Source organism: Miniopterus schreibersii (genome assembly GCF_964146895.1).
Source record: "Miniopterus schreibersii genome assembly, chromosome: 9".
In the NCBI taxonomy this organism is placed as follows: Eukaryota; Metazoa; Chordata; class Mammalia; order Chiroptera; family Miniopteridae; genus Miniopterus; species Miniopterus schreibersii.
In genome coordinates, this window is record NC_138118.1 from 17,398,521 (window position 1) to 17,424,599 (window position 26,079).

At 38.3% G+C, this 26,079-nt stretch overlaps 1 protein-coding gene and 1 pseudogene across 2 annotated transcripts in view; one reads left to right on the top strand and one right to left on the bottom strand.

The window, feature by feature from the left end:
- The window catches only part of SND1 (staphylococcal nuclease and tudor domain containing 1), a 419,115-nt gene that overhangs the window by 305,383 nt on the left and 87,653 nt on the right, over positions 1-26,079 (bottom strand). The gene's annotated exons all lie outside the window — the stretch shown is intronic.
- Positions 24,017-25,470, top strand: LOC308561531 (keratin, type II cytoskeletal 8 pseudogene; annotated as a pseudogene). Its single transcript has one exon. The product of its transcript is annotated as a keratin, type II cytoskeletal 8 pseudogene (transcript).

Below are 26,079 nucleotides of genomic sequence, written 5' to 3' on the forward strand. Positions count from 1 at the left end.
CCTGTGCTTTGTGACTACTGTGAACTTTTTTGGACTGCTTTTTACCTTGAACAAATGTATAGTTTCCTAGCTATTTATCCTGCATTGTAATTCTATACCACAGTCAGACTCAGAATGGGGTATAATGTCAGAAAATAATTTTTTTTTTCTTCAAACTTTGGCTACTTAACAGAAACATTACCTTGGGAAAGTTTCCTGAACTGTGTCTCAGTTTCCCCATCTGTAACTGGAAAGAACAAGTCTTTTCAGTCACATACTGTTAGTAGAATTAAATCTATAATATATGTCAAGTACTTAGAAGCAGTAACTGGCATCTTGGGAACCATCAACAAATATGTGTTACTGTTATTCAAACCTAAGCTACTTGTGAGTTCTAAGCAGCAGCAGCTAGCATCTTGCAGAAACACATATGCTTACTGTGCCCGTATATTCACATATAAACTACATAAATTAAAAATGGAACCAACACACACGTGCATTCCAGCCAGACCTTTCACACCTCATGGAATACCTACCAATGTCTATGTTGAAGCCAATTTTCATTTTCAGAAATGATTAGACTTCCGCACTAAAACAACACAAGTGTTTTGTCACTGGGGTGTTCTTGATGTAGAGCATGCTTCCAGAATATCTATATGACTCTTTCAAAGAAGCCACTTTTAAAGATGCAGTTTTAAAGGGATGATTTGAACTGGGCTGGAATGAGTAGGGATACCAATCAAGAGAGCTGGTTTCTAATAAGAACTTTGTTTCACCAGGTATTGCAGTAACCTTCCAGTTGTATCCCATAATTAAACCTCAAACAAATAAATGGGACACAGAATGAAGAAAGAAAGATTAAAGAAAGATTCAAGCCTAGCTGTGGAAAGACAATGTTCTAGAATAAAAAAATAAAGTTTAAGAAAATATATTTTTAAAATCCATATATAAAGCAAGAAATGATGCCACACAAAAAAGATACAAATATATATAGCCAATAAAATAAATCTCCTATTTTAAAAGTAATTAAAGGAGATAAATGGTTTACAAAAAGGGAAATAAAATGTGGTAAATTACATGAAAAATGCACATCCTCAATACTACATGCAAATGAAAAGAATTCTAAGGCCCTGTTAATCTAGGAAATGAACAAAAATAGTGACAAAACTAAACTAGATTATGTGTAGAAAAATTTAAATATTTATGGATGCAGTATGAAAATTAGCTTATTACCCTTTGATCTATATATCCACTTTGAGGATAGAGCTCTAAAATATATAATCTCAAATAAGAAAAAAGTACATCTTTAATGCTATTAGGAAAAACTAAAATCTGGAACACTGGAAAAATTAGGAAACAGTATATTAGTACACTAGAATATATATGTGTATGTTTAAAATCAAAAGTTCCATAATTAAAGAAAAATGTGGGGCTTCCATTTCCAACCAAGATGGAACAAGGACCAAATCTACCCTTCTGCCTAAAACATGCAAAAAAGTTTTTTTTCCGAAAGATGGTTTGCATGATGCTAGGTAACAGGCAACGAAGGACAATGATCCCTAAGAGACAGGAAACAAGTAAGACCCACAATTGCGCCAGTTTACTGCTTTCAAGGAGTTTCTAGAGGGAATGGACAGGGTCTGGAGAGACCAAGGTGGCTAGAGTTCCAAGAAGAGAGCAGCCCTGAGAGATTACCTCTGAGATCCACACAGGGTTCCACCTTGGGCAGAGTACTGATCTGTGCAGGGAGTGTGATGGAAATTCTAAGCACCCAAGGCCAGAGGAAGAACCACAGGAAAGCATTTGAAGGAACAGTGCCCACCCCAACTCTCAAGATTCAACCATTCCACGCCAGAGTATTTACCCATGAGATAAAAAATATATATACCCATACAAAGAGTTGCACAGAAATGTTCATAGAAGCTTTATATGTAAATAGTCAAAAACCGGAAGCAACTAAAACCAATACAAATGATCACCACCAGGGAAATGGATAAACAAACCATGGTATAGCCATAAAATGGAATACTACTCAGCAATAAAAAGGAGTAAACTACTGATATACAACATGGATAAATGTCTAAATAATTACGTTGAGATGAAAAAAGCCAGATTAAAATGAGTACTTATACTGTATGATTCCATTTAGATAAAACTCTAGAAAATACAAATCAATCTCTAGTGACAGAAAGCAGATCATTTCGGGAGGGGGAGGAGGGAAGGGATACAAAGGGCACAGGGAAACGTTTTGAGTAAAGAATATGTTCGCTATCTTGACAGTAGTGATGGTTTCATGGGTATATGTATATTTCAAAGTTTACCAAATTGTACACTTTAAATAAGTGCAGTTTCCCTGCATACCCATTATGTCCCAATAAAGCTATTTGTAAAAATAGGGGGGAAAAGTGGTTGTATGAACAGTTTTAAGTATTAGAATACAAAGTAGCATATACATTAGCCACAATCATCAGAAGTTTAGAGAGATCTACATAAATACTAGTTTGTTAAGGTCTTTGGAGTTTTGGCTTAATTACCTTTTTAAAAAATTTACTCCCACTGAGTTAATTTAATCTAAAGGGCGACTCTTACTCTCCAGAAAAGTGAGCTGAATAATAGTTCCTTCATAATCGTATGAAAAGGTCATGGGAAAGAAATAGGGACCACACAACTCATAAGATACCCCATCTCTGCTCTACAGTCATTACTCAAGTAAGTTTCGCCAGTGACAGCGTGAGAATACAGCTGAATAACGAGATGTTCAGGAAATGGCTGCTTTGGAAGACTTGTAAGCAGAGAAACTAGAGAAATGTTTCCCAGTTTCACCAGGGCAGTCAGGCTACTCCCACCGGTGAGGCAGGAAGGGAAACCTTGTACAGAGGAAAGACAATATTTGGAAATTAGCCCAGTGTCACAATTTCCTGAAATGCCAGTTCTTTTAAGATTGATTAAAGTATTCAAAGCAACAGTTTGAAAATCCAAATTAACATGCTTTGGCAGAAATGATGTTCACTTAAAAACTGTGAGTGTGGTTTTGTTTTTTAAAACAGAAAAGTCATTCTTAATCACAAGATGTAAAATGTAAACAAAAGCGGGGGGGGGGGGGGGGGGGGGAGACGACACAGGTATTAAGTTTCCTAGGGCTACAATAAAAAATTTCCACAAACTGGTGTTTCTCTTACAGTTCAGAGCCCGAAGTCCAAAATTAAGGCTGAGCCATGCTCCCTGTGAAGGCTCAAGGGAAGAATCCTCCCTTGCCCCCTCCTAGTTTCTTCTGGTGGTTGCCAGGAATCCTTGGCAATGCCTGGCTTGCAGCTGCATCACTCCAACCTCTGCTTCTGTTGTCACATGGCTTGCTTCATCTGTGTGTGTCCGTCCTACCTTTCTCTTAGGAAGACACCAGTCATTGGATTTAGGGCACAGCCTAATATGGTATGACTTCATCTTAGTTACATTTTTGAAGACCCTATTTCCAAATAATGCCATATTCACAGTACTCAGCATTAGAACTTTAACATACCTTTTTTGAGGGGGGCACAACTCAAACCACAATAGGGGGCAAATATCTAACATAGTACAATTCTCATGAAGGAGGCAGTAATAAGGGAAAGTGAGATTTCAGTTAATGTAGCAAAAAAGGTCTTCAATTCAAATATAACTTGTGGCCATTTTAACTTGATTCAAACACTTCAAAATAGCTAGCTAAAAGCAAAAAAATCCATTATCTTTTTGTGTCTTTCTCTTTTTAAAAAACAGATGGTTTTTTTTATTGATTTTAGAGAGGAAGGGAGAGAGAGAAAGAAACATCAATGATGAGAGAGTCATTGATCATCTGCCTCCTGCACGCCCTCTGCTGAGGAAAGCCCTGACCAGGAATCAAACCTCAATCTCCTGGATCACAGGTCGATGCTCAACTCTGAGCCACACCAGCCAGGCTCTCTCTAATTTCAAAACTATGTTTGCAACACACATCCCTGACCATTATTCCATCCATAATTTTCTTTGATTAATAAATAAGAATTTTTATTCTCAAATATACTGTTTGAGCCCTGGCCTGTGTGGCTCAGTTGGTTTGAGCATAGTTCCCATATACCAAAAGGTGGCAGGTTCAATCCCTGGTTGGTCAGGGCATGTACGAGAGGCAGCCGATCAATGTTTCTCTCTCTCTCTCTCTCTCTATCTTTCTCTCTCTCTCACACACACACACACTTTCTGTCTCTCTCTCTTCCTCTCTCCTTTACATATATACACAACAGTACTGTTAGAATGTACTCTTAGCTTAGGGTACAGTGTCTAATATGTACCAATCAAATAAGCTTGGCATAATTCAGAACATAAAAATTTGATTCCTATCCCCTAGATTTTCAAATGGAAAATATTTCATTGTTAAATAGTGAAATATATGTATTAAATTAAGTAATTAGTCCTATTATATCACTAAGGAAGAAACTGAAGACATAAATTGTCTGAGATTCAAATAACCTCTCAGAGATGGGACAGATGACTGAGGGTTCATTCTGTTATCAATGCAAATGTAGCAAACAAATGTCTCTGGTTCATATGATTTGCTTACCAGACAGTGCCTGGAGATGTCTGTTTAGTATATTACTTAGTAATTTTAAAAATGGAAACTATTTGTCCCACAATTTATTTCTAGGCAGCATATAAACAACAGTGTCAAAATGGCCCTCTAACATGCCCTTTTTACATTCATCAGCAATGTGGCAGCACAGATGAGAAACTGGGGCATTGTTGTTGTTGTTTTTTGATTTCTAATAATGAGTAAAATATGGTTAATGCTTTAAAAGTGAATCTAGAGCTGGTATAAAGAGACACCAGATCTAATACAGTCCATTCCTTCCAATCCTAAAATTACCATGTATATTTTAAACATGGTGTAATGTTTTTCCCCCTTACATATATATATAACATGTATACATACATATATAGTATATATAATAAAGAGACGTCTCTAGAAATGAGGGCACAAAGCCCAATGTCTACAGGAAAGGTTTTGCAAGCATATGAAAATAAAGAATGGGTGAGGAAATACTAAACCTTCGTTCACATGGAAAAGGACCAGTCATCTGAGGTAGTTAAATCTAATTTTGACTGGTGAGAAAAGACATATCCTCTCATAGTCTCCTCCAGGTCTAAGTCTCTAAGATTCAAGGGCACAGCTACTGTTCTTTCTTTATCTTGGTGAAGGTAAACAGCATTAAATCTAAATGAGTTTTCACTGAAATATGTGTTCCACTCCCCTCCTCTAATGTCTCTTTGCATTATTATATTTGTGAAGATTACGCTTCCCATGCATTTAAAATAGACAGCATCTTTTCCATCATCTACAATTCTCAAATGTTACTTAATCTCTGAAGTGTTAAATAAATTATCCCAACTGTACAAATGCACCAATGACAGTAACATTTGTTAATAAATGGCCAGGCCAAAACCAAAGGAACTGAGATGTTCCAAATTTACCAAGAAATTTCCCAAGCTGGTAGAAATAGAGATGACACAGTGGGGGTTAGAACCAAATAATGACGCATAATAGAGTCATTGTATTTAATCAAATCTAAGTTGCCAATTGTAAGAGGCACTATTATTTGACTTGTCACTAAAAATAAAGCTGTCAGTTATGACCAAGTTTCATCCTGAAATCAGAGATGTTAAAATGTGGGGCATGCCTTTTAAGAATCAAAGAAATGTGGTATATTTCCAATAAAGTCAAGAAGGCAGGATATATTTCATAAATGCAAAGCTTGGTTTTTCACCTATCACAGTTGAAAAATCTTACTGGCAAATACTACTTTATAGCTATTTCCAACCCTTACTTTCATTATGTATCATTCATATCAAGCATAATCACTCTACTTTCAAGTGGACCACAAACAGTTAAAATTATATTGTGCCAACCACAAGGAAGTGCATGAACATAGAAGGCACCTAACTAGCTTACAGCTTGGCCAAACATCACCCATCCAAATCACTTATACCAATCTAGGAAAAATACAGAAACTTAAATTTGGTCCTTTGGGAAACCAACAGCATGTGTAGGCCAAGATTAGCCTGTGGTCCCCAAGCTGATCATTTTCTTTGCATTAAACTCGGGGTGAATAATGATCAGAAGGCAATTGGCAGAGACACAAAGCCCCCAGCTCTGTTTGATGTATGATCCTGTGACAACACGATTAGCAAGAACCATTTCTCTTAAACCAAAATACTGAGTCCAGATGTCAAATCCTGGTGCCTGGAAAAGATGCTGCACAGTGACAGCTGTTTGATGTTTTCACACAGAATAGCTGCATTCTGACCAGACACATGCTTTAACCAAACGAAGTATCAGTGTATTCATAAAGAAAACATTACCAAAAAAAGAACCTCTGACCACCAAAATTAAAAATTAGCCCACTCTCTTGCCTTTTCTATCTGCTTAAAACATAATAAATATGGGGCAATTTTGCAGAAAGATGATAAAAAGGACTACTGCATTTTATGTAATTAAGCAATAAGCATATAGAAGCAATTAAGTGTATAGCATGAAATAGCAATAAGCATTCAATAACATACATTACTCAACACATTTATTTCACCACACTTTTTTTGACTGAAAGAATTGGTGACCTAGATAAAGCACTGAATTGAAAATCAAGAACAGTAAGAAGTGGTTACAAGTACAGCCTTTGGGCCAGGCCGGGACTCTATCCTAAGGGCTCTATTTACCAACTGTTTGACCTTACATTAATAACTTAACCTTTCCAAGCTTCAGTTTCCTGACATGCAAAATGAAGATAATAAAATCTTCACCTGATAGGGCTTTAGCTTTGTGTGGAATCAATTACAGAGCGCAGGAAAACTCTCAACCAGTGCCTTGCACAGGGTAAATATGCAAAATGGTATGTTCTAACTATCGCTGCTACCAGTTATGCACTTCTATCAAGTTATGCACTTCCCAATCCTCAAACAACTTTCCTGCTCTGAATTTCATTGGTAGTCTGGTCTCTGTGCCTCTCCTAAAACACTTTTATTCCACCCTGCATTGTCTTTATTTTATTTTATCTTGACTCATCCACCCTCCATCCCCATCTACTTTCAGGAACATCTTTGTACCACCTCAGTAACTAATAAAACCCTGAAAAATATTTAAGTTCTATAGAGTATGCTAGAGAAATACCTAGGCAACAACTGAAGCTTGAATGAACATTATTCTATGGGTTAATGACCTGGTAATCACCGCCTGCCATCCTGCTCTCTGGTGAAGGTGAGTGGCATGAAGCTAGATGGCCAGACAGGCCAAGAGGTCCCAAAGCATTTCCATTTCCCTCCATTCAGAAGGACGCCTCTACATAAATGCTTCAACTTAGAGGAGACACTAATGTGCTTCTGTGGAATTCTGCCATCTCCAATCCATAAATATCCTTATCAGGAACAGTCCGAAACAATTTAATTCATTACAGGCTGAGAGTTTAAAAACCAAGAGAGAATTAAGCAATGTACAATCAAGTACTGGGCTACAGAAGGGCACTGTTGCATTTAATACAGCTGTCTCAATAGTAAAAAGGAACACAGAAGATACGAGGCAATACATACTATAAAACTGCATGTAAAATATATACAAAAACAATAAAAACCTGCCAGCATTATACAGGAAAAGACAGGACATTTTGAAGAACACTACTCAGCAACAAGGTATACAGAATAAACAGAACTGGGCAAGGAATATAAGTAAACTGGTCAGCATATACCTAACAAAAGAGATACCAAGTAGGACTGCCAGAAACGGGAAGTAACCAGAATTAATTGGATGTGTTGCTAGAGAGCCCTCAGAATTCAGCAATAACTCAGAAATCTAAAATGAAGTCACCCTGTAATGGCACAAAGAATTTAACAGAGCCAGGCAAGGATGTTTATCTCCCCCCTAGGAGAAGAGCAGATGCCTGCTTGACCTGTGGACAGGCTTCTGGCTAGTCACCAACCTGAGAAAGCCGAGTTCAGTTGTTCAGCATTGCCAATTCTTAAAAATATCCATCAAGTGCTCTCAGCTTCTAGAACAAACCCAAGCCCTCCCTCTTGATCACTATTAAAACTGTGTGTCTGCAGTTGACATTTTCACTGGCAATATAAAGACCTTGTCTATTGGCCCTGGATGGATAGCTCAGTTGGTTAGAGCATTGTACCAATATGCCAAGGTTGCAGGTCCGATCCCCAGTTAGGGCGCATACATGAATCAACCAATGATTGCATAAATAACTATTTAATTCATTACAGGCTGTTTCTCTCTCTAGACGCTTCTCTCTTCCCCTTCCTCTCTCTCTTTAAAATCAATAAATTTAATAAATAAAAGACCTTGCATATTCCCTTCCACCTCCTATTACCTATATGAGTCTTATGGGTTTTACTTCTCCAGATGCAGTTCCTTATAAATTCCAGAGGTGCAATGAAGACAAAGAATTTGCCTCACACATGTAGTAAGCTTATTAGAATAAAACTGTATTTCTCAAAGAGAAAGACTTGAGATGGAGGGGTGAAGGGTAGGGATTTAAATATTGTTAGCTGTCTATCCATCAAAAAACCTTAATTTCAAACTGTTCCTGGTCCTAGACGATGCATCTGCCCATCCTAAAGCTCTTCTGTTTGTGCAAAATGACAATAAAGTGATTTTCAAGGGTACTTTTCACTATACACAATTTTTATCTCATACTCTGACCTTAGACTCTAATCTCCAGTAGGATATAATTCTACTGTAAATTGTCATTCTGATGTTTAAATAAAAAACCACAACTCCCCTATATTTCATTGGCTACGAGAATATGAATACCATCTATACAAGTTTGAAACCAGAGAAAAATGGCCCTTCCAACCACAAGAGCATGCACACGAAGACAAGACTCATCTCCTGCAAATCTTCAGTTAGCTTTTTTCATTTAAAAATACTCCTCAATTATCAAGAACACTTGGTTGTTCCGTAATGGAACCCCTAATTATTCTATTCAGATGGCTACACTAACAAGGCCACAATCATAAAACAAGAGATTATGGACTGTACACCAAGAGGTCCCCAATTCAAATCAGGGTACCCCCTCCAAAGAGGAAGGAAGGGAGGGAAGATTATGAACCTAAATGACAAAGTAAAAATTGGATGACCCTTCTGAGACACTGAGCATACCCAGGACAATTATTTGTATCTCTAATGTCTTCATAATGTTCTCACCATGGAGGTGACAGACTGTTAATGAGGTGCTGAAAGATAAACAGGGCAGCCCATCTTCCATGCTTTGTTCCTTGGGGCTACATATGGAATAAAGGGGAAGATGATGAACTATTAAGAAATTACGTTTTACATAGTACCTAGACTGCAATTGATCCTGCAGCTGTGTTTATTCTGAACTTCCCCATTTATACATCAAAACCAATGCTTCTAGACCTATAAACTGCAGGTTTTGAATGCAATTGAAAACATAAATACTGATGAACCATACATGTATGACTTTACTCTGACCTAGGATATGTCCAAATAATAGAATTAAAGGAAACAAATATGAACTGCTGGTGATTCCTTAGAATGAGGGGGAAAAGGAAGTGCTTGGCATTAAGAACCCTATATGCCACCATCACCCAGAAACTTGTCTTCTGTGTCTCCAGCATTGATCACCAAAGACAGCTAATAGATTGTTAGAATCATTATTAAACCCTCACTAGCAGAGTCCAATTAGAGAGAGAAAACCCAGCTATTTCGGCTAAACATTCATTCCAATGGAAAAAATAGTGTCTTCTTAATCACTTTCATTATCAAAACAGACTCCCTGCTGGAGCCTTTTAATTGGAAGTCTACCATTTTAGAGACATTTTCATTTTATCAAGCTATATTGACAGGGGCAATAGAAATAGCTTCTAGCTCCTAGCTTCGCATCTCTCAAATATGTGATGGCATCTGTAGTGACCCACTGGGGGGAAAAAAACCAAAATACACAGAGAGACTAGGATAAGAAGCTGGGCCCCTAGCATGCAAGCATCTGGTTAGAAATCTCACCAAGTTGGGAACCAGCCTGTCTCCCTTTCATCTCTGCTATGTTAAGAGGAGAAAAGAAGGGGAACGGCATCACACTTATTTTCTATCTATAAAATGTCCCAAAGATAAAGGGATGTCATGTACTAACAAATGAAGAAATATCAGAAAAATCATTGATTTGTGTGAGAAGATGAATAGTTTTGCATGCTAGACATTGTGTACCCAAGATACATGTCTCTCTCACACACTCTCTAAACCTATAGGATGCCACAGTGTTATTGCCATGAGCCATATTTTGTTATTTACAGAGGCTATAAAAGTACACAGCGCTTTACAAACCACAGAACATAGGCAATGGAGCCTGGAGGAACTCAGCCTAAATTAGACATGGACAGAGTGGTGAGAGAAAAAGGAAAATATTTAGTTGCACCAAATTCTTGGCAAGAATAATCTTGAAAGGCAGTCAGAAAGGGACTATTAAGCCCCGATCTATAGGAAAGTTCACACAAACCAGAATCAACCCATCAGTAATCCAAAGCCTTAACTCTTGAAGGCTAAGAGTGGTATCATCATAGCAATTCTATGGCAATTTCCACCTTTGGCATTAAACATGAATTTGGTTTTCCAGTCATATGGTGCCAAGTTCATTCTCCAAGTAATATTAAAGTGTAAATACTGAATAAACACCCAAATGCTTAGGAAAGGCAAGAAAAATGGATCAAAAGTAATCTTATTGGTGCCAGATGGGTGCTATACTTACCAGGGTGATCACTTTATAAGGTATATAAATGTCTAAGAACCATGCTGTACACCTGAAACTAATAAAATACTGTTTGTTAACTGTAATTGAAAAATACAATTTTTTAAATGGTCAAGCCCACTTTTTTAAAAAAAGTGATCTTATAATGGGCCTGGGAGAGCTGCAAACATAAATTATATTAAGTTTAGCCATTATAAGCTATGGTTACACAATTCTCATCAACTAAGGGAGCTGTCAATTCCTTTACCCTCCTAGATAAGTGAAAGATTTGAGCTCCAAAAAGGTATACAGGAATTTCCAAGACACACAGAACTGAAACACAAGAAATTCTCTCCATCGAGAGAACACATAAAAAGTTGTAAATGTCTGGGAACACAACTCAATGAGCCATGGCTCAGAAATTCCTTAACTTTGAATTAAATTTTAAGGTAGGTCCTTAATTTAGTGCTCTCTGTATTTACCAGAGATTCAGCACAATGGACAGATAGGTGTTAGCATTGAGCTTTATTGATTATAAAAGCCATGATGCTGTCACACAATTTTGTAATGTATTATTATTCCCATTTTGCAGGGAGCTCAAGGGTCTTTCTCAAATACATGGCAGGTGTCTGGGAAAGACATGAACTAGGCCATCAGAATACTCATTACAAATACTTTCCCGATGGCCTCTTTATTTTAACACACCGCCATAAATAGTCAAAACCAGTCAGGCTCATTTTACTAAACGCAAATCAAAACTGCTCAGGAGTTGACTATGAAATAGAAATTAGAAATTGCCTGTGGAATCCCTTGGCCTCTGAGTTCACCGAGGGTATACACAACGAAGTTTCTTAGTGCTACTTTTCTATAATGTAAACTACTTGACAGTCCAATGTTTTCGCCATATGTTCTTAGATATCCTTTGTAGCCAACATTGAAAAGAATCACCTATCTGATTCTGATGGGCTTTTCATAAAATTCTCTTTAGTCTCCCAAAGAGCACGATACCAATTCACTACAAAATCAGGCTTTAATCTCCTCCCATTCATCAACATTGACACCAACCCCCTTTTCTCTATTCAAAGGGGAAACCATCTGCAATAGTTCTACCCGATTTCCCCAGGAATTTTAGCTTCAACTGCCTGGTTTCTGAACCCTCAGCAATGGGAGCAATTTACCTCGATCGACTTCACCAGTCACTGTTGCAATTTAGCTAAGACATTTCCCAGGGGCCCATTAGAAAAGGTTCCAATTTGAAAAACACACATCTGATCCTACAAACCAGTTCTGGAAATACCATTTGGTACCAACTTACAAATTATTCTTTTTCTGATCCCAAATCCTTCACTTCAACACAAAAATGCAGAAAGGAAATTTCAAAAAACCCCCAAAACACAGGAGTTTTGAAAATTTGCTCAAATATACAAACATTAAAGAACATTCTGATAAAAATCACAGCCTGCTACATGCACGGGTTCTGACTGGTTTTGTTCTGTTAATCAACTCTATACCAAGCAAACAAGATGGCAGCCTAGGGCAAAAGAAGCCTTCCGCAGCATCTGCAATACAGCAACATCAGAAACCTAATGAAAATGTGAAGTTCTTCCAGAGTTAAGGACTATGAAAAGCCAAATAGCCCTATTAAAGTACTTCACACATGCGCACACATTGCACCTACTCAATGGAACTAACCAAAAGAAATGTGAAAGTACATATCATGTAGGAATGGGCAAAAAGGGTGGGGTGAGAGAGCTCTTCTAGCAAAAGAAATGAAACACTTTTATAATATCAATAGGTAAAAAATAAATTGCAACCTTCAGATTACTGTTGTGAAAGCCGTAATAATCAGATTGGAATTAACTGCTATCCCATAAATAATTACATCATTACTTGAAATTAGACTTAATAGGCTTTGTCAATATATTTTAGTAGGTCTCAGTCTGCTTTTCTAGAATACTGATACTTCTGAAACAGAATGCAGAAAAAGTGTCACCTAAAATCATACTCAACAGCGAAAAACTAAAAGCGTTTCCCTTAAGATCAGGGACAAGACAGGATGTCCACTTTCACCACTCTGATTCAACATAGTACTCAAAGTCCTAGCCACAGGAATCAGACAAGAAGAAGAAATAAAAGGCATCCAACTTGAAAAGAAAGAAGTAAAACTCTCATTATTTGCAGATAACATGATACTGTATATAGCGAACACTAAAGATTCCACCAAAAAACTACTAGAACTGATAAGCAAATTAGTAAAGTAGCAAGATACAAAATAAATATTCAGAAATCAGTTGCATTTTTTTTATACACCAATAATGAACTATCAGAAAGGGAAACAGAGAACAATCTCATTTACAACTGCCTCAAAAATAAAATAAAATACCTAAAAATAAATTTAACCAAGAAGGTAAAAGACCTGTACTTGAAAAACTATGACACTGAAGAAAGAAACTGAAGACGACACAAAGAAATGAAAGCATATACCGCACTCATGGATAGGAAGGATTAACAGCATAAAATGTACATTCTATAGATTCAAGACAACTTCTATCAAAATACCAATTACATTTTTCACAGAAGTAGTGCAAATAATCCAAAAATTTATATGGAACCACAAAAGACCACTAATAGCCACAGCAACCTTAAGAAGAACAAAGTTAGGGAAAAAATGTCATCATCACTTAAAAATGATGTTACCAAAAAGTAACTTAATAAACTGAATACTCTCAGTTTGGGATTTTTACCCATAAGTTGTTTTTTTTTTTAATAAAAAAGAGTATTCACTATCAAGTGTCAAATATCAATAAATCAATGAACCAATATCAAGCTACTCTTACTATTACATTACTATTAATAGAATGACTACTTTGGTGCACAAATATACTTAATATTATGTAAGTTACATATAATATATTTCCTAGCTGGAGAATTATCCCGAATTAAAATGACAGCATTAAGTATTTTTATGTACCACGAGTTCTAGTATTTCTGCCACCTGAACATGTTTGGGAGCCAATGCTATTATTTATCAAACTTAATGGTGGCAAAATACCAAATGCTCAGAAAAACAATTCACACTATTACATATTAAACAAGGGACTCAGAGGATACACAATTCTAGATGCAGTACTTCTGTTCTCTGACAACAGGGGTAGGCTAAAAATGCCAGGGATTTCTTATCTTCCCTAAGTATAAAGAGAGTGTATTTGCTCTTTCAGGCTAGTACTTTCATCTAAGTCTCAACTGTAAGAGAACAAAATAAGAGGACTGTCAGAAGATACTGATTTACTGATGGCACCTTTTCTTTATCAACAGCACCATCCACAATCTATAGCCACACGCATATCAAGTCAAGATTTCTACAGGGTTTGAGTAATACATTCAAGGTGGTTCATAATGTCACCTGGGAAATATTGTTTTACAGCAGCAATTCTCAAAATGTAGGCCAAAGACCCCTGCACCTGTCTTTTCCTCCCTTTCCAGCTATTTATGTGTGTGAGGCTAAAATTTCTTCCAATTTTTCAACCAAAGTAACATAAAACAAAAAAAATGAGAAGCAGGTAATAGGATTCCAACTGTCTTCTACTAAGCCACACATCAAATAGATTTGCCAAAAAAGACACACATCTATTGCCAAAAAAAAGTAGTATCACTGGTAATTTTTTGGGGGGAAAATAGTTATTTTTCATAAAAACCTATTTGTATTAATATATAACAGGCTTGCTATTTTTTTAATTAAATATTTTATAATGTCTCAGTTTTATTTCTAATACAGTATGTACCAACAGATAATTATTCCACATTAACAAAAACTCTTTGGGTCCTCAATAATTATTTTTAGTAATATGCTGGAGTCCTCAAATCAAATGTTTGAGAACCACTATTTTAGAGGAACTCAAGAGATAAACTATAGTTATTGACAACATAAGAAAGGCCCAATGCAGGAGAGCATTAATGTGAAGGTTCCTCATCAAAAATCATCTTTGTAAATAGGAGGCTCATTCATATAAACAAATCTGGATTATAAAAAAAAGTAAAGGAAATTAAAATGAAAAAATTCACTCTACTATTTATTCAAACACAATTGTTTAACCTTGCTCTAAAAACAGTTCCTTTTCATTTTACTCTATGCTCATGTTTTTGTACAATTATAATTGTAGTACAAATAGAATGACCTTTGACATTTTGTTCACTTAATACTGTAACTGAAATAATCATCCCAGCAGACATATAATCTTTCTAAATTTGGTAGATACAAAATTGGAATGCATAGTTATATATAAGTAAAAATTCAAACTGTACACTCAATACTTCTACACTGTACTAAAAGTAATAATTCAATTTTTAAAACTCTTAGTGGACCATGGATATTACAGTATTTACTTCACTTACCCCTGATTTTGACTATTTAGACTATTTCTACTTTTTCTGAGCTTGTGCTACAGTTAACAAATTGGCAAATTAGTTTACCTGTTTTTACTTATGTAGACACATTTGTGTAATTAAAATTAACTATGTATGAAAAGTTTCATTTCACAGAAAAGTTTTCTGTATGTATTACTATAATTTAAAATTTATATTGAACAGGTTTAGTACACATGTGCATTCACCAGTCACTGCCAGTAAACAAATGTACATGGCTGGGGCGTGGCTGAGCACACATGGAATTTTTGACAGGAGTTAAAACTGCTGCAGAAAGTCATGCCAGGAGACAACAGAGCCAATTACAGAGCTCAATCAGTGTGATCACGTGCTATTCATTCACCAAACACTGTTTAAAACTGGTGACTATTGGATTTAAATATGTAGACTATAGTTGTAGATATATAATATTTATTTATGTCAGCAAAATTACTACAGTGTTTTTTCCAACATATGGCCTACTCACTAAAATTTGTTAAAAATAACAGTGAATTAATAACAAAAGTAACCTGTTCATTTAATTATAAGCAAATCTTGGTTAAAAGCATTTTAAAATTAATAAGGTATTAATTTTCACATATGACATATGAACTGGAAATTTTGTGCATGAAATCCAAAGTCCTTAAATCAAGGTCCACAATATTGAGGGTTTACTGAACTGTGATAAAGATTATGCACAAATTATGAAGCCACCCACATCTTTTAGCCAATTTGACTGCTTGGACCCAACAGCAAAGGATAGGATGCCAACTGCAGATCTAATTTCTTTCACAATTATTCTTTGAAAATAAAATGAAGAGAAATTTACAACTGTGAAACAGTTCAACTTAGAAGTTAGTTAGGAGTGCCAAGCCTTCTTCAGAGAGTCAGTATCATGTGTCAAGCCTAACTTGGGGATCGGTCATAGTTGTAGATATAAAGTCCAGGACAAAGTCTTCTCTGCCAAACTAAGCTGCTTGAAACATTTAGGTTACTGTTATGCACTCAACTGTGTCTCCCCAAATTCATATGTTGAACCTCAGAATCTGACTTTATTTGGAGACAGGACCTTTTAAGAGGTAATTAAGTTGAAATGAGGATAGCAGGGTGGGCCCTCATCTGACTGGTAAGGAGTCCTTATAAGAAGAGGAGGTTAGAAAGACACCATGGTCACACATGTACAGAGAGGGATGACCATGTGAAGAGGAATCAGAGTGTAGTGACCTGCAAGCCAAGGAGGAAAGCCTCAGAAGAAACCCAACCCAACACCACCTTAATCTTGAACTTCTAGCCTCCAGAACTGAGTATATAAATTTCTGTTATTTAAGCCATTTAGTCTATGCTAGTTTGCTAGGGCTGCCTTTATAACGTAATATGGTTATCTGACCCCTGAGGATATTTCCCTGCTCTTCCTGATCTAGGTCAAATCCTTCCATGCACAGATAATGAAATCAAGCTCTGTGAGGTTAGAGTTTTCACCTGTGCCCGAAAAACAAGTAATTAGAAGAACAAGGGAGAGAATCTACATCTCATACCAAAGCTCTTTCCTTCATATTACAAGAGTAATGATAAATGAGAGTCCCAGATATTTCTGAACATCAATAGCAAAGGCCTACAATTTAATCTTAAATCAATTAATTTCTGGAACACAATTCTTGAGGATGCTCAATCATAGCCAGTAGTTTTGAACAACAACGTACTGAGATACGAACCTTTGAAGACTACTATAACAATTGTACCTGCTATGTAAAAAATGTGCCTTCAAAGAAAAACTGGATCGTTTAAAAAGACACAAGGGCTCTGAACAAATAAAACGAAAGAGGAAGCTAAATTTAACAGCTTTCAAGGAAAAATGCTGTAAAGAATGAGGTCAAATGAGCAGTAAGACCAGACAGATGCTAGTTGCTAATTGTGGCTAAAGAAAATTAATCAAAACTAGAACTTTCAGGTTATCAAAGGTGAAGACTTACACAGGATGGGCGAGATCACTGAGTATTACAGAACAGTTTAAATATGACTAAATGTTTATTTTAAATGTCTATGTCTCTGTAAATCCTCTATCCTTGGCATGTTAAGTATTTTTTGGCTTAGCTCTCCTTCCTTAGTTGATACTTTCTCAGTTAATCAAGGATATCAAGTATCCCAAAATAAACCAGATGAGATGGTGGCCAACAGCTTTTTCTTTCCCCCCACCTTGAAAATAAAAAATAATCCACTAAACTATAGCTGGTCAAATGATCACACTGGACAGTGCTAGTTACGAAGCCCTCAGGTCTAGAGATTTGCTTTAATAAAGAAATTTAAATATATCTGATAAAAGCGCTTTCTTCCCCCAAACCTTCACCTTCCGAAGGAAGGAAGGAAGGAAGGAAGGAGGGAGGGAGGGAGGGAGGGAGGGAGGGAGGGAGGGAGGGAGGGAGGGAGGAAGATAGATGTGTTTGAGGACAGTTAAAACTTAGTTGAAGGGAAGCTGAATTATAATTAGAGGCAGGCAAAATATTCACAGTTCCAGCATGCTAATCTTATACTTGATGGCCAAAATGGTAGTGGTGGGTGGCCTAGAAAACCATATGGAGATACAATGAAAACAGTGATTTCCAGAAGTCCTAGTTAAGGTATATATGGAGAGCAATAAACCACTTGAAATCTATTTTTGAAATCTTTTTGTACTTTTTAAATGTGCTCTAAAAATTATTGTGCTATAAAAGGAAATTCCAATGACGTACAAATTTGTTCAGAATAAGGTCTGCAATTAAAATGCAGTTTCTAGTTCATCAAGTCCATGTTGTTACAATACCAGCAATTAGTAAATGCCTGGACACACAGAGTGGTCTCAATTCTTGAAGGTATGAAGAAACAACTAAAGAAAGGGGAAGCTATTAAACAAAAAGCGAGCAATTCAAATAATTATTAGATACAGATAATAAGGTAAAAAGAGTTTTTTTGCAGAGACTTGTCCCTTAATAATGGCAAAGAGAGGAGAGAATGACAAAAAATAGAAGAGAGGTGCCTTTGAGACTCTTATAAAGTTATACATTAACCTCTTGACTAATTTTTCTTATTGTCATGTATGCACATAGCTGACTGTCCTTGGCAAAACTAGGAAACTTTAGCCCTGGCTGGTGCTACTCAGTGCTTAGAGCATCAGCCCTTGCACCAAAGGGTCACGGGTTCAATCCCTAGCCCCAGTCAGGGCACGTGCAGGAGGCAACTAATCGATGTCTCTCTCACATCTATCTGTCTCACATCTATCTCTCTCTTACCTCTCTCTCTTCTCCTCCCCACCCCCCAACTCCCTTCCACTCTCTCTAAAAATCAATGGAAAAAATATCCTTTGGTGAGGATTAACAAACAAAAAATGCTAGGAAAGTTTAAAATTAACAGTGTTAAAGTCAAACAATTACTTTCCCTTTAATTAGCTATGAGCAGGTGATCAGATTTCTCTAGAAAATAAAAAAACATAGGAATGTTTATTAAATGTTCCCTATGTATTATCTTATTCAAACTCATTTACTACACAACAAAGAAAAGTCATAGTTTTTGTTTGTTTGTTTTTTTATTATGTTTTTCTTGATTTCAGAGAGAGAAAGGGAGAGGGAGAGAGAGAGAGAGAAACATCAATGATGAATCATTGACCGGCTGCCTCCTGCACGCCCCCCACTGGGGACCGAGTCCAAAACCCAGGCATGTGCCCTGACCAGGAATCGAACTGCAATCTCCTGGATCCTAGGTCAATGCTCAACAGGCTAAGCAACGCCAGCCGGGCAAGAAAAGTCATTGTTTTAATGCCTATTTTAAAAATTCAAAAACAGATTTAAATTTAGTTGTCCTCTTAATGTCTCAGAACTAGTGGTAGGCTAATTTCAGGCACAAACTAGCCAAATCCTTTAAAGTCCATTCCTTTCCCATTCATTAACAGGTTTTGAGTAATAAATACGCGGCACAGATTAATACAACTGTAAAGTCAAAAAAGCTCAAATCCATCCACATTCACCTGCCCTATGACCCAACCAACACTGTTCCTAGGTATACTATTTCTCCTAGGAGAAAAAAATGTGTATGTCCGCCAAAAGGCATATACAAGAATGTGCATTAGCATGTTTATCATACTAGATCCAAGCTGGTAACAATCTAATTGTCAATTAATAAAAAAATGGCTACACAAAAAATAGTTTATTCATATGATGAAATATTATCCTCAAAAGAAAAGAACCACTACTGACATAAGGAAACAGCATGAATAAATCTCACAGGTATAATTGCATGAAAAAAACCTAGACATAGCCCTGCCAGTGTGGCTTAGCAGTTGAGCATCGACTTACGATCCAGGAGATTGAGGTTTGATTCCCAATCAGGGCACATGCCTGGGTTGTGGGCTGGGTCTCCAGTGGGGGACGTGCAGGAGGTAGCCAGTCAATGACTCTCTCATCATTAATGTTTCTCTCTCTCTCCCCCTCTCTCTTCCTCTCCGAAATCAATAAAGATTTTTTTTTTTTTTAAAAAGCTAGACACAAAAGGGTACCCAATGTATGATTCCATTCAATGAAGCTCAGAATAGGCAGAGCTAATCAATAACGGACATCAGAAGAGTGGTTACCACAAGGTATAAAGTCTGGGAATACCAATATTCTATGTTGACCTGGGTTGTAGATAAAGGGCATATACATACCTAAAAATTCATCAAGATGTATACTTAAGATTACTATACCTTATATACATGTCTAGATGTTTAACCTCAATAAAAAAAGTTTCTTTAAAAAAAGCTTTCAGAAAGTGGCAAAGATAAGCAGAGTAATACCATTTACCTTCAAACGAAGAATAACTTTTATTAGTACTGGGAGTATAATCTGGAAAGTATTTGAAATTTGTACCACTATGTAAACATATTGCTATTTCTGACAGCAGCTGGCAATTCTACCTCTTAAAAGAAGAATGAAGACAAAATGGAAAACATATCAACAACTATTCTCTAGTTTATGATTGTTTTTTAATTATACAAAATGCACTTACAGAACTTACCTGCAGTCACACACCGCACCCCCTGATCTCCTTCAAAACAACACACATTCTGAAGTATATAAGCTGCTACTAAAGCAGATGTTGTGAGGGAGGTACCAGGGAGAGAGGAAAGGAGAGCTAATAAGCAGCAACATCACAATTGTTGGGGTGCAAACAGTGAATGATACTACTTGCTGTTTTAGATTTACTAAGATTTTTTAAGTGACTTTTTTTTATGCCAGTGCTCTAAATTCTAGATTATCTACTGCATTAAGTTGGAACAGTTTATAGCCTGCACTAAATGCCTGCATGTTGGTGGACACACAAATGATAAGAGCCTGCTACACTGCTACATTCCTTACCCAATGTCTTGAAAGAAGCAGCCCATTGTTACTATCTCTGAAGCTCTGAAATTATCCCAACATCTATGTATTCTTACAGATTCTGAAACTCCCATAGTTCTTATGCTGGATCATTTTCCACGCTGGGAACAACTCTCTCAGAATCCAGAATCAGATTACACAGAGTTCATAGGAAACCTCTTTCTTATCTACCTAGATTAACATAGTTTCTCTTGGGTGATGAATTCTTCTCATAAACATAGTTAATAAATTCTAGTCAACAACCCAAGATGCAACTATCTAAAATTGTCAAGTTCATATACAAGAACATGAGAATTTGAAATTAAGACAGATCAGAGATCATAAAAATATAATCCATCTCCTCATAGGGCCCAGCACTCCCCCAAAGGAAGACAGAACTCTAGACAGATTTAAGACAAAAGCTCTTTTAGTGGTAATTGGTTTGTAAAAAGCAAAAGTTTATCTACTGCCCACTGGCATTTATCAGCACTAATACTTCGAAAGCTAATGCAAGGGCTCATTTCATTTGAGCTGCATAAATCCCTGAAGATTCCTAAGTATTTTTCAATTCAAATTCAAATGAATACAGGACAAACGGAAATACCAAACGCTGTTTCTTGAAAAATAAGCAATTCTCGTTGCCAAACCCAGAATCCAAGTCTTTGCGGGGTAGCGTACTCCTGTATTTGTGTATAATACTCCTACTTGCATACTACACTGTAATCCCATTAGCACCAGGCTTAAATTAATAAAATTGTTTGTCTTGTCAGCTTGTGTTACACGTTGTACAAACTTGTTAGATAATCAGCAGAGGCATGACAATTCATTATCCTACAGGGAGCCAGTCTGAAATCAGCAGCTTCCGCTTTCTGACAGAGCCACCACATCAAATGACAGCAGCATTTGCAGCAGCTTGATGTACCCTCTGAAGGGCACAAACACGGCAACTCAGCATACATCTTACTGTTCACCAGCAGCAAGAGAGATTTTATATTTCACTCCCAGATACAAAGTGCCTACGGCTGCCCGGAATCAGCAGAACTATATTTTGAGAAGTCTGTTAAACAAGACAGATTGGACTTCTTTTTTCCTGGTCCTCAGAATGGCTGTCAAGGGTAAAAGATGTGGTCAGTGGATTTTAACATCAGCACCTGGCTTATATCAAACCACCAAATGTTACTCTTCTCCAGCAAGGATGGGAGAAGGGAGGAAGAGCAATGAACCTTTCCTGAACAGCAGAGCTTCCTTTTGGTTCAGCTTTGATCAGATGCCTCCATATTACAACTGCACAGAGGTAGGCATTTAGTTGTCGCTCCACTGGCTGTTATTCCTCTTGGGCTCCATGTTCCCCAATATAAGCAATACTGCATAGAATTATGTTAGCATAAATCTACTCAGTTATTTCAGGTAACAGGAAGTAGATGTCAGTTATAAAACATATTTCCTGGTGTCATTTACTCAAAATACAAATTGGTGGCAGATGGAAGAACAATATTCCAATTGTTTTTTGTAGGTTAGAGAGATCACCCTTACAACTCAGCCCCGGAGCTAAGTACAGCTATGCAAATCAGAACAAGTCCATAGACTCAAGGGGATTTAATCAGGTCGAAAAGAAATTAAGTTTTTTGAAAAAGTGAAAATAAGACCCATAACTTATATACTATATTCCCTTAGGGTTTTAATGCTTATGGTTATTGATCCAACAGACCAGTGAAATTTTTGCAGGCCAAAAGTAGTTTTCAACTTGACTTCCCAAAGTAAATAAATATGGGTTCCCCATTTGGGGTGGATAAATCCGGCCATCCATCAAGTATGTGGCATTGTTACAAATACTGTCTGTCTCTCTCTGCGAGAAGATAATAATCTCCCACCTCACTGTGAGACTTTGCCAAGTGGTTCATAGAGCCCTTCCTTGAGGCAGGATTATACATCCCTGTCCTGGTGAGTTTGGGAGTGGCCAATGAAATCAGACTGAGTCAGCTCTTGGCGCCATGTCTCTCTCTCTTCCCTCCACTATGATATTGGTAAGATCCCAGATAATGAATGATCCATCGCCGTGAGTCCCAAAGAGAAGACAACATGAGGCAGAACCACAGCCTACCTGTGATGGATACAGGAACAAGAAATATTGTTAGATATTTTGCTATTGTTAGAAGCCACTGAGCTTTTGTTCAAGTGGACTAAGTAAAGGCTATAGGAAATTTGGTCCTACCAAGGATACTGATACTACAGTGAAAAACAAAAAAATATCCAGTAAGAGAAGATAGAATCTTCCAAAGTATGATGGCTCCCTTTAGGAAAGCAAAATTCTTTTACTCTACTTGACCTCCTCAACCTGAGACCTATTTTCACTCAAGAAAATAATCTATAAAATTACAACAGTAAAATCATTTTCTATTCTCAACACATAAAATATCATGGTGCAAAATGACACATCATATTCAAAGGCTAGTATCTGTTTTATCTTCCTCTGCTTTCTACCTTGCTACTAGACCCAATTCACTTCTAATTGATAAATCTACTTTGGGCTAAATGTGAATAAAATATGAATAAATAGGCTCTGAGTATTCAAAGGGTTTCCACTGAAAGCTAATTTTTAGGAAGATATCTATTTTGGCTCTTCAGGAGTCAAAATTTTACTTTGTCACTGTGATCTGGATAAGTGAGGTATGACAAAGGTAACCATTAAGCAGGAATCAACTGTTACAAAATTGTATTAGCCATGCAAGGTTCAAGAGATAAGATATAACAAGAGCTGAAGCTCTTGACATTTCAGAGTCAAAAAATATTCTTCAGCCTGGCCTGCGTGGCTCAGTGGTTGAGCATCTATGAATCAGGAGATCACAGTTCGATTCCCGGTCAGGGCACATGCCAGGGTTGTGGGCTCGATCCCTAGTAGGGGGCATGCAGTAGGCAGCTGATCAATGACTTTCTCTCATCATTGATGTTTCTATCTCTCTCTCCCTTCCTCTCTCTGAAATCAATAAAATATATTTTTTTTAAAAAATTCTTCAGAGTCCTAAGAAGGCAAGATACAACAATTAGTACCTTAATGAACATAATGGGAGGAGGAAACTCCACAGATCAGACTGTCCCACCTTACTCTGTTTATACTTTATGGATTTTCTGCCAAATAATCGCATTTTCAGAAATGAGGTGCACTATGCATCTAGGCACCCTAGGAGTCTTTCTTGTCCTACCCCCAACCCAGACAGGGAGAGAAGGGATTTTTTCAATTACAAAAAAGTTTAAGAAAAATCAGCATCTCAATTTTCATGCCTAACACACCTACAAACAACATCTGGCTCCCCGCATCCAAGGCTCCAACAAGCCTATTGTGCACTACCGCTGCTCTTCGAGAGATTCAAGTTCACTGTTTTCTATTATCATTATGGCTTAGTAAAAATTTCCACTCAGATTTACCCTCCCAAGAACACAGAGTACTCCAGGAAGAATTTAAACACATCATTCTGACAAGCAGCTTTTTGGTTCCTTCTTAAATCTGTTTGGTTCAGTCTCCTCTCCTCCACCATGTCCACTAGGGTGACCCAGAAGACCTACAGGGTGTCCACCTCTGGCCCTGGGGCCTTCAGCAGCTGCTCGTACTCAAGTGGGCTTGGCACCCGCATCAGCTTGTCCCTTGTCCCTTTCTCCGGTGGGCAGCGGCTACCGGGTTGGCCAGGGCACCAACATGAGTCTGGCCGGGGTTATGGCGGGGCTGGGAGTATGGGGAGCATCACAGCTCTCCAAGTGAACCAGAGCCTGCTGAGCCCCTTGAAGCTGGAGGTGGACCCTAACATCCAGACGGTGCGCAACCAGGAGGAGGAGCAGATCAAGACCCTCAACGACAAGTTTGCTTCCTTCATCGATAAGGTGCGGAGCCTGGAGCAGCAGAATAAGATCTGGAGACCGAATGGAACCTCCTGCAGCAGCAAAAGTCGATGCACAGTAACATGGACAACACGTCGAGAGCTACATCAACAACCTTCGATGGTAGTTGGACAGGCTGGCCCAGGAGAAACTGAGGCTAGAGGCAGAGTTTGGCAACATGCAGGGGCTGGTGGAGGACCTGAATCGGTATGAGGATGAGATCAGCAAGCGCAGAGATGGAGAATGAACTTGTCCTCATCAAGAATGGCATGGGTGAAGCTCACATGAACAAGGTGGAGCTGGAGTCCCACCTGGAAGGGCTGACCGATGAGATCACCTTCTACAGGCAGCTGTATGAAGAGGAGGTTTGCAAACTGCAGTCCCAGATCTCTGACACATCCGTGCTCCTGTCCACGGATAACAACCGTTCCCTGGACCAGGGCGGCATCATAGCCAAGGTCAAGGCCCAGTATGAGGAGATCACCAACTGCAGCTGGGTCAAGGCTCAGACCATGTACCAGATCAAGTATGAGAAGCTGCAGACGTTGGCTGGGAAGCACAGGGATGACCTGCGCCGCACAAAAACTGAGATTTCTAAGATGAACCGGAACATCAGCCAATTCCAGGCTGAGATCGAGGGCCTCAAAGGCCAGAGGGCTTCCCTGGAGGCAGCAGTTGCTGATGCTGAGCAGCGTGGCGAGTTGGCCATCAAGGACACTCAGGCCAAGGTGGCTGAGCTGGAAGCTGCTATGAGAAAGGCCAAGCAGGACATGGCCTGGCAGCTGTACGAGTACCAGGAACTCATGAATGTCACGCTGACCCTGGACATGGAGATCGCCACCTACAGGAAGCTGCTGGAGGGTGAGGAGAACCCCCTGGAGTCTGGGATACAGAACACGAGTATCCACACCAAGACTACCAGCGGCTACTCAGGTGTGCTGAGCCCATCTTATGGGAACCCCAACTATGGCATGGGCTTCCAGGCCAACTTGGGCTCTGGTGGGAGCTCTGGCTCCTTTAGCTGTACCAGCTCCTCCAAGATGGTGGTTGTGAAGAAGATTGAGACCCAAAATGGGGAGCTTGTGTCTGAATCATCTGATGTCCTGCCCAAGTGAATGACTACTGTGGTCCCTCCTGTCCTCCAAGCCTGCAAGAAAGAAGCTGTGCAGGAGAGCGGCGAGCACAGGAGACCTGCCTGAGGCTCAGCCTCAGTCCTCAGCTCACCCTTGGGGTGGGGGAGTTTACTGCCAGGGGGAACACCTTTTTCCTATGTTCTCAAAAGCCAAATCAAGTTTGTTTTCCCCAAAATGAAGTCTCAGCTGGCTCAGCCAACACTAAAAACAAACAAACAAACAAACACATCGTTCTGAACCCAGTCTCTTCTACACCAAATTCTGAGTTAAGACACTTGACAGGAATTCATTACCCAGGAGCAGGCACTGAAACTTTGGCCATCTGCAGCTCTAAATGGGGATGCTATTTGTCCCTTAAAAAGCTAGGAGTGAGTTTGATCACCGGGTCAATACCATGTTTGTCTCCAAGAGGCCAAACCACACAAACAAGTTTAGGAAAAAACAAAAACCTATAGCACCTGATCAATGCTAAGCCAGCTGCTTTTGAAGAGACACTCCTGAGATGGCAACAGAAGAAAAAGAGGCCAAGTCAGATAGAGGTCAATACCCAACACCTTATGCCAGAGGGCCAGCAAACTTCCACCCATCAGC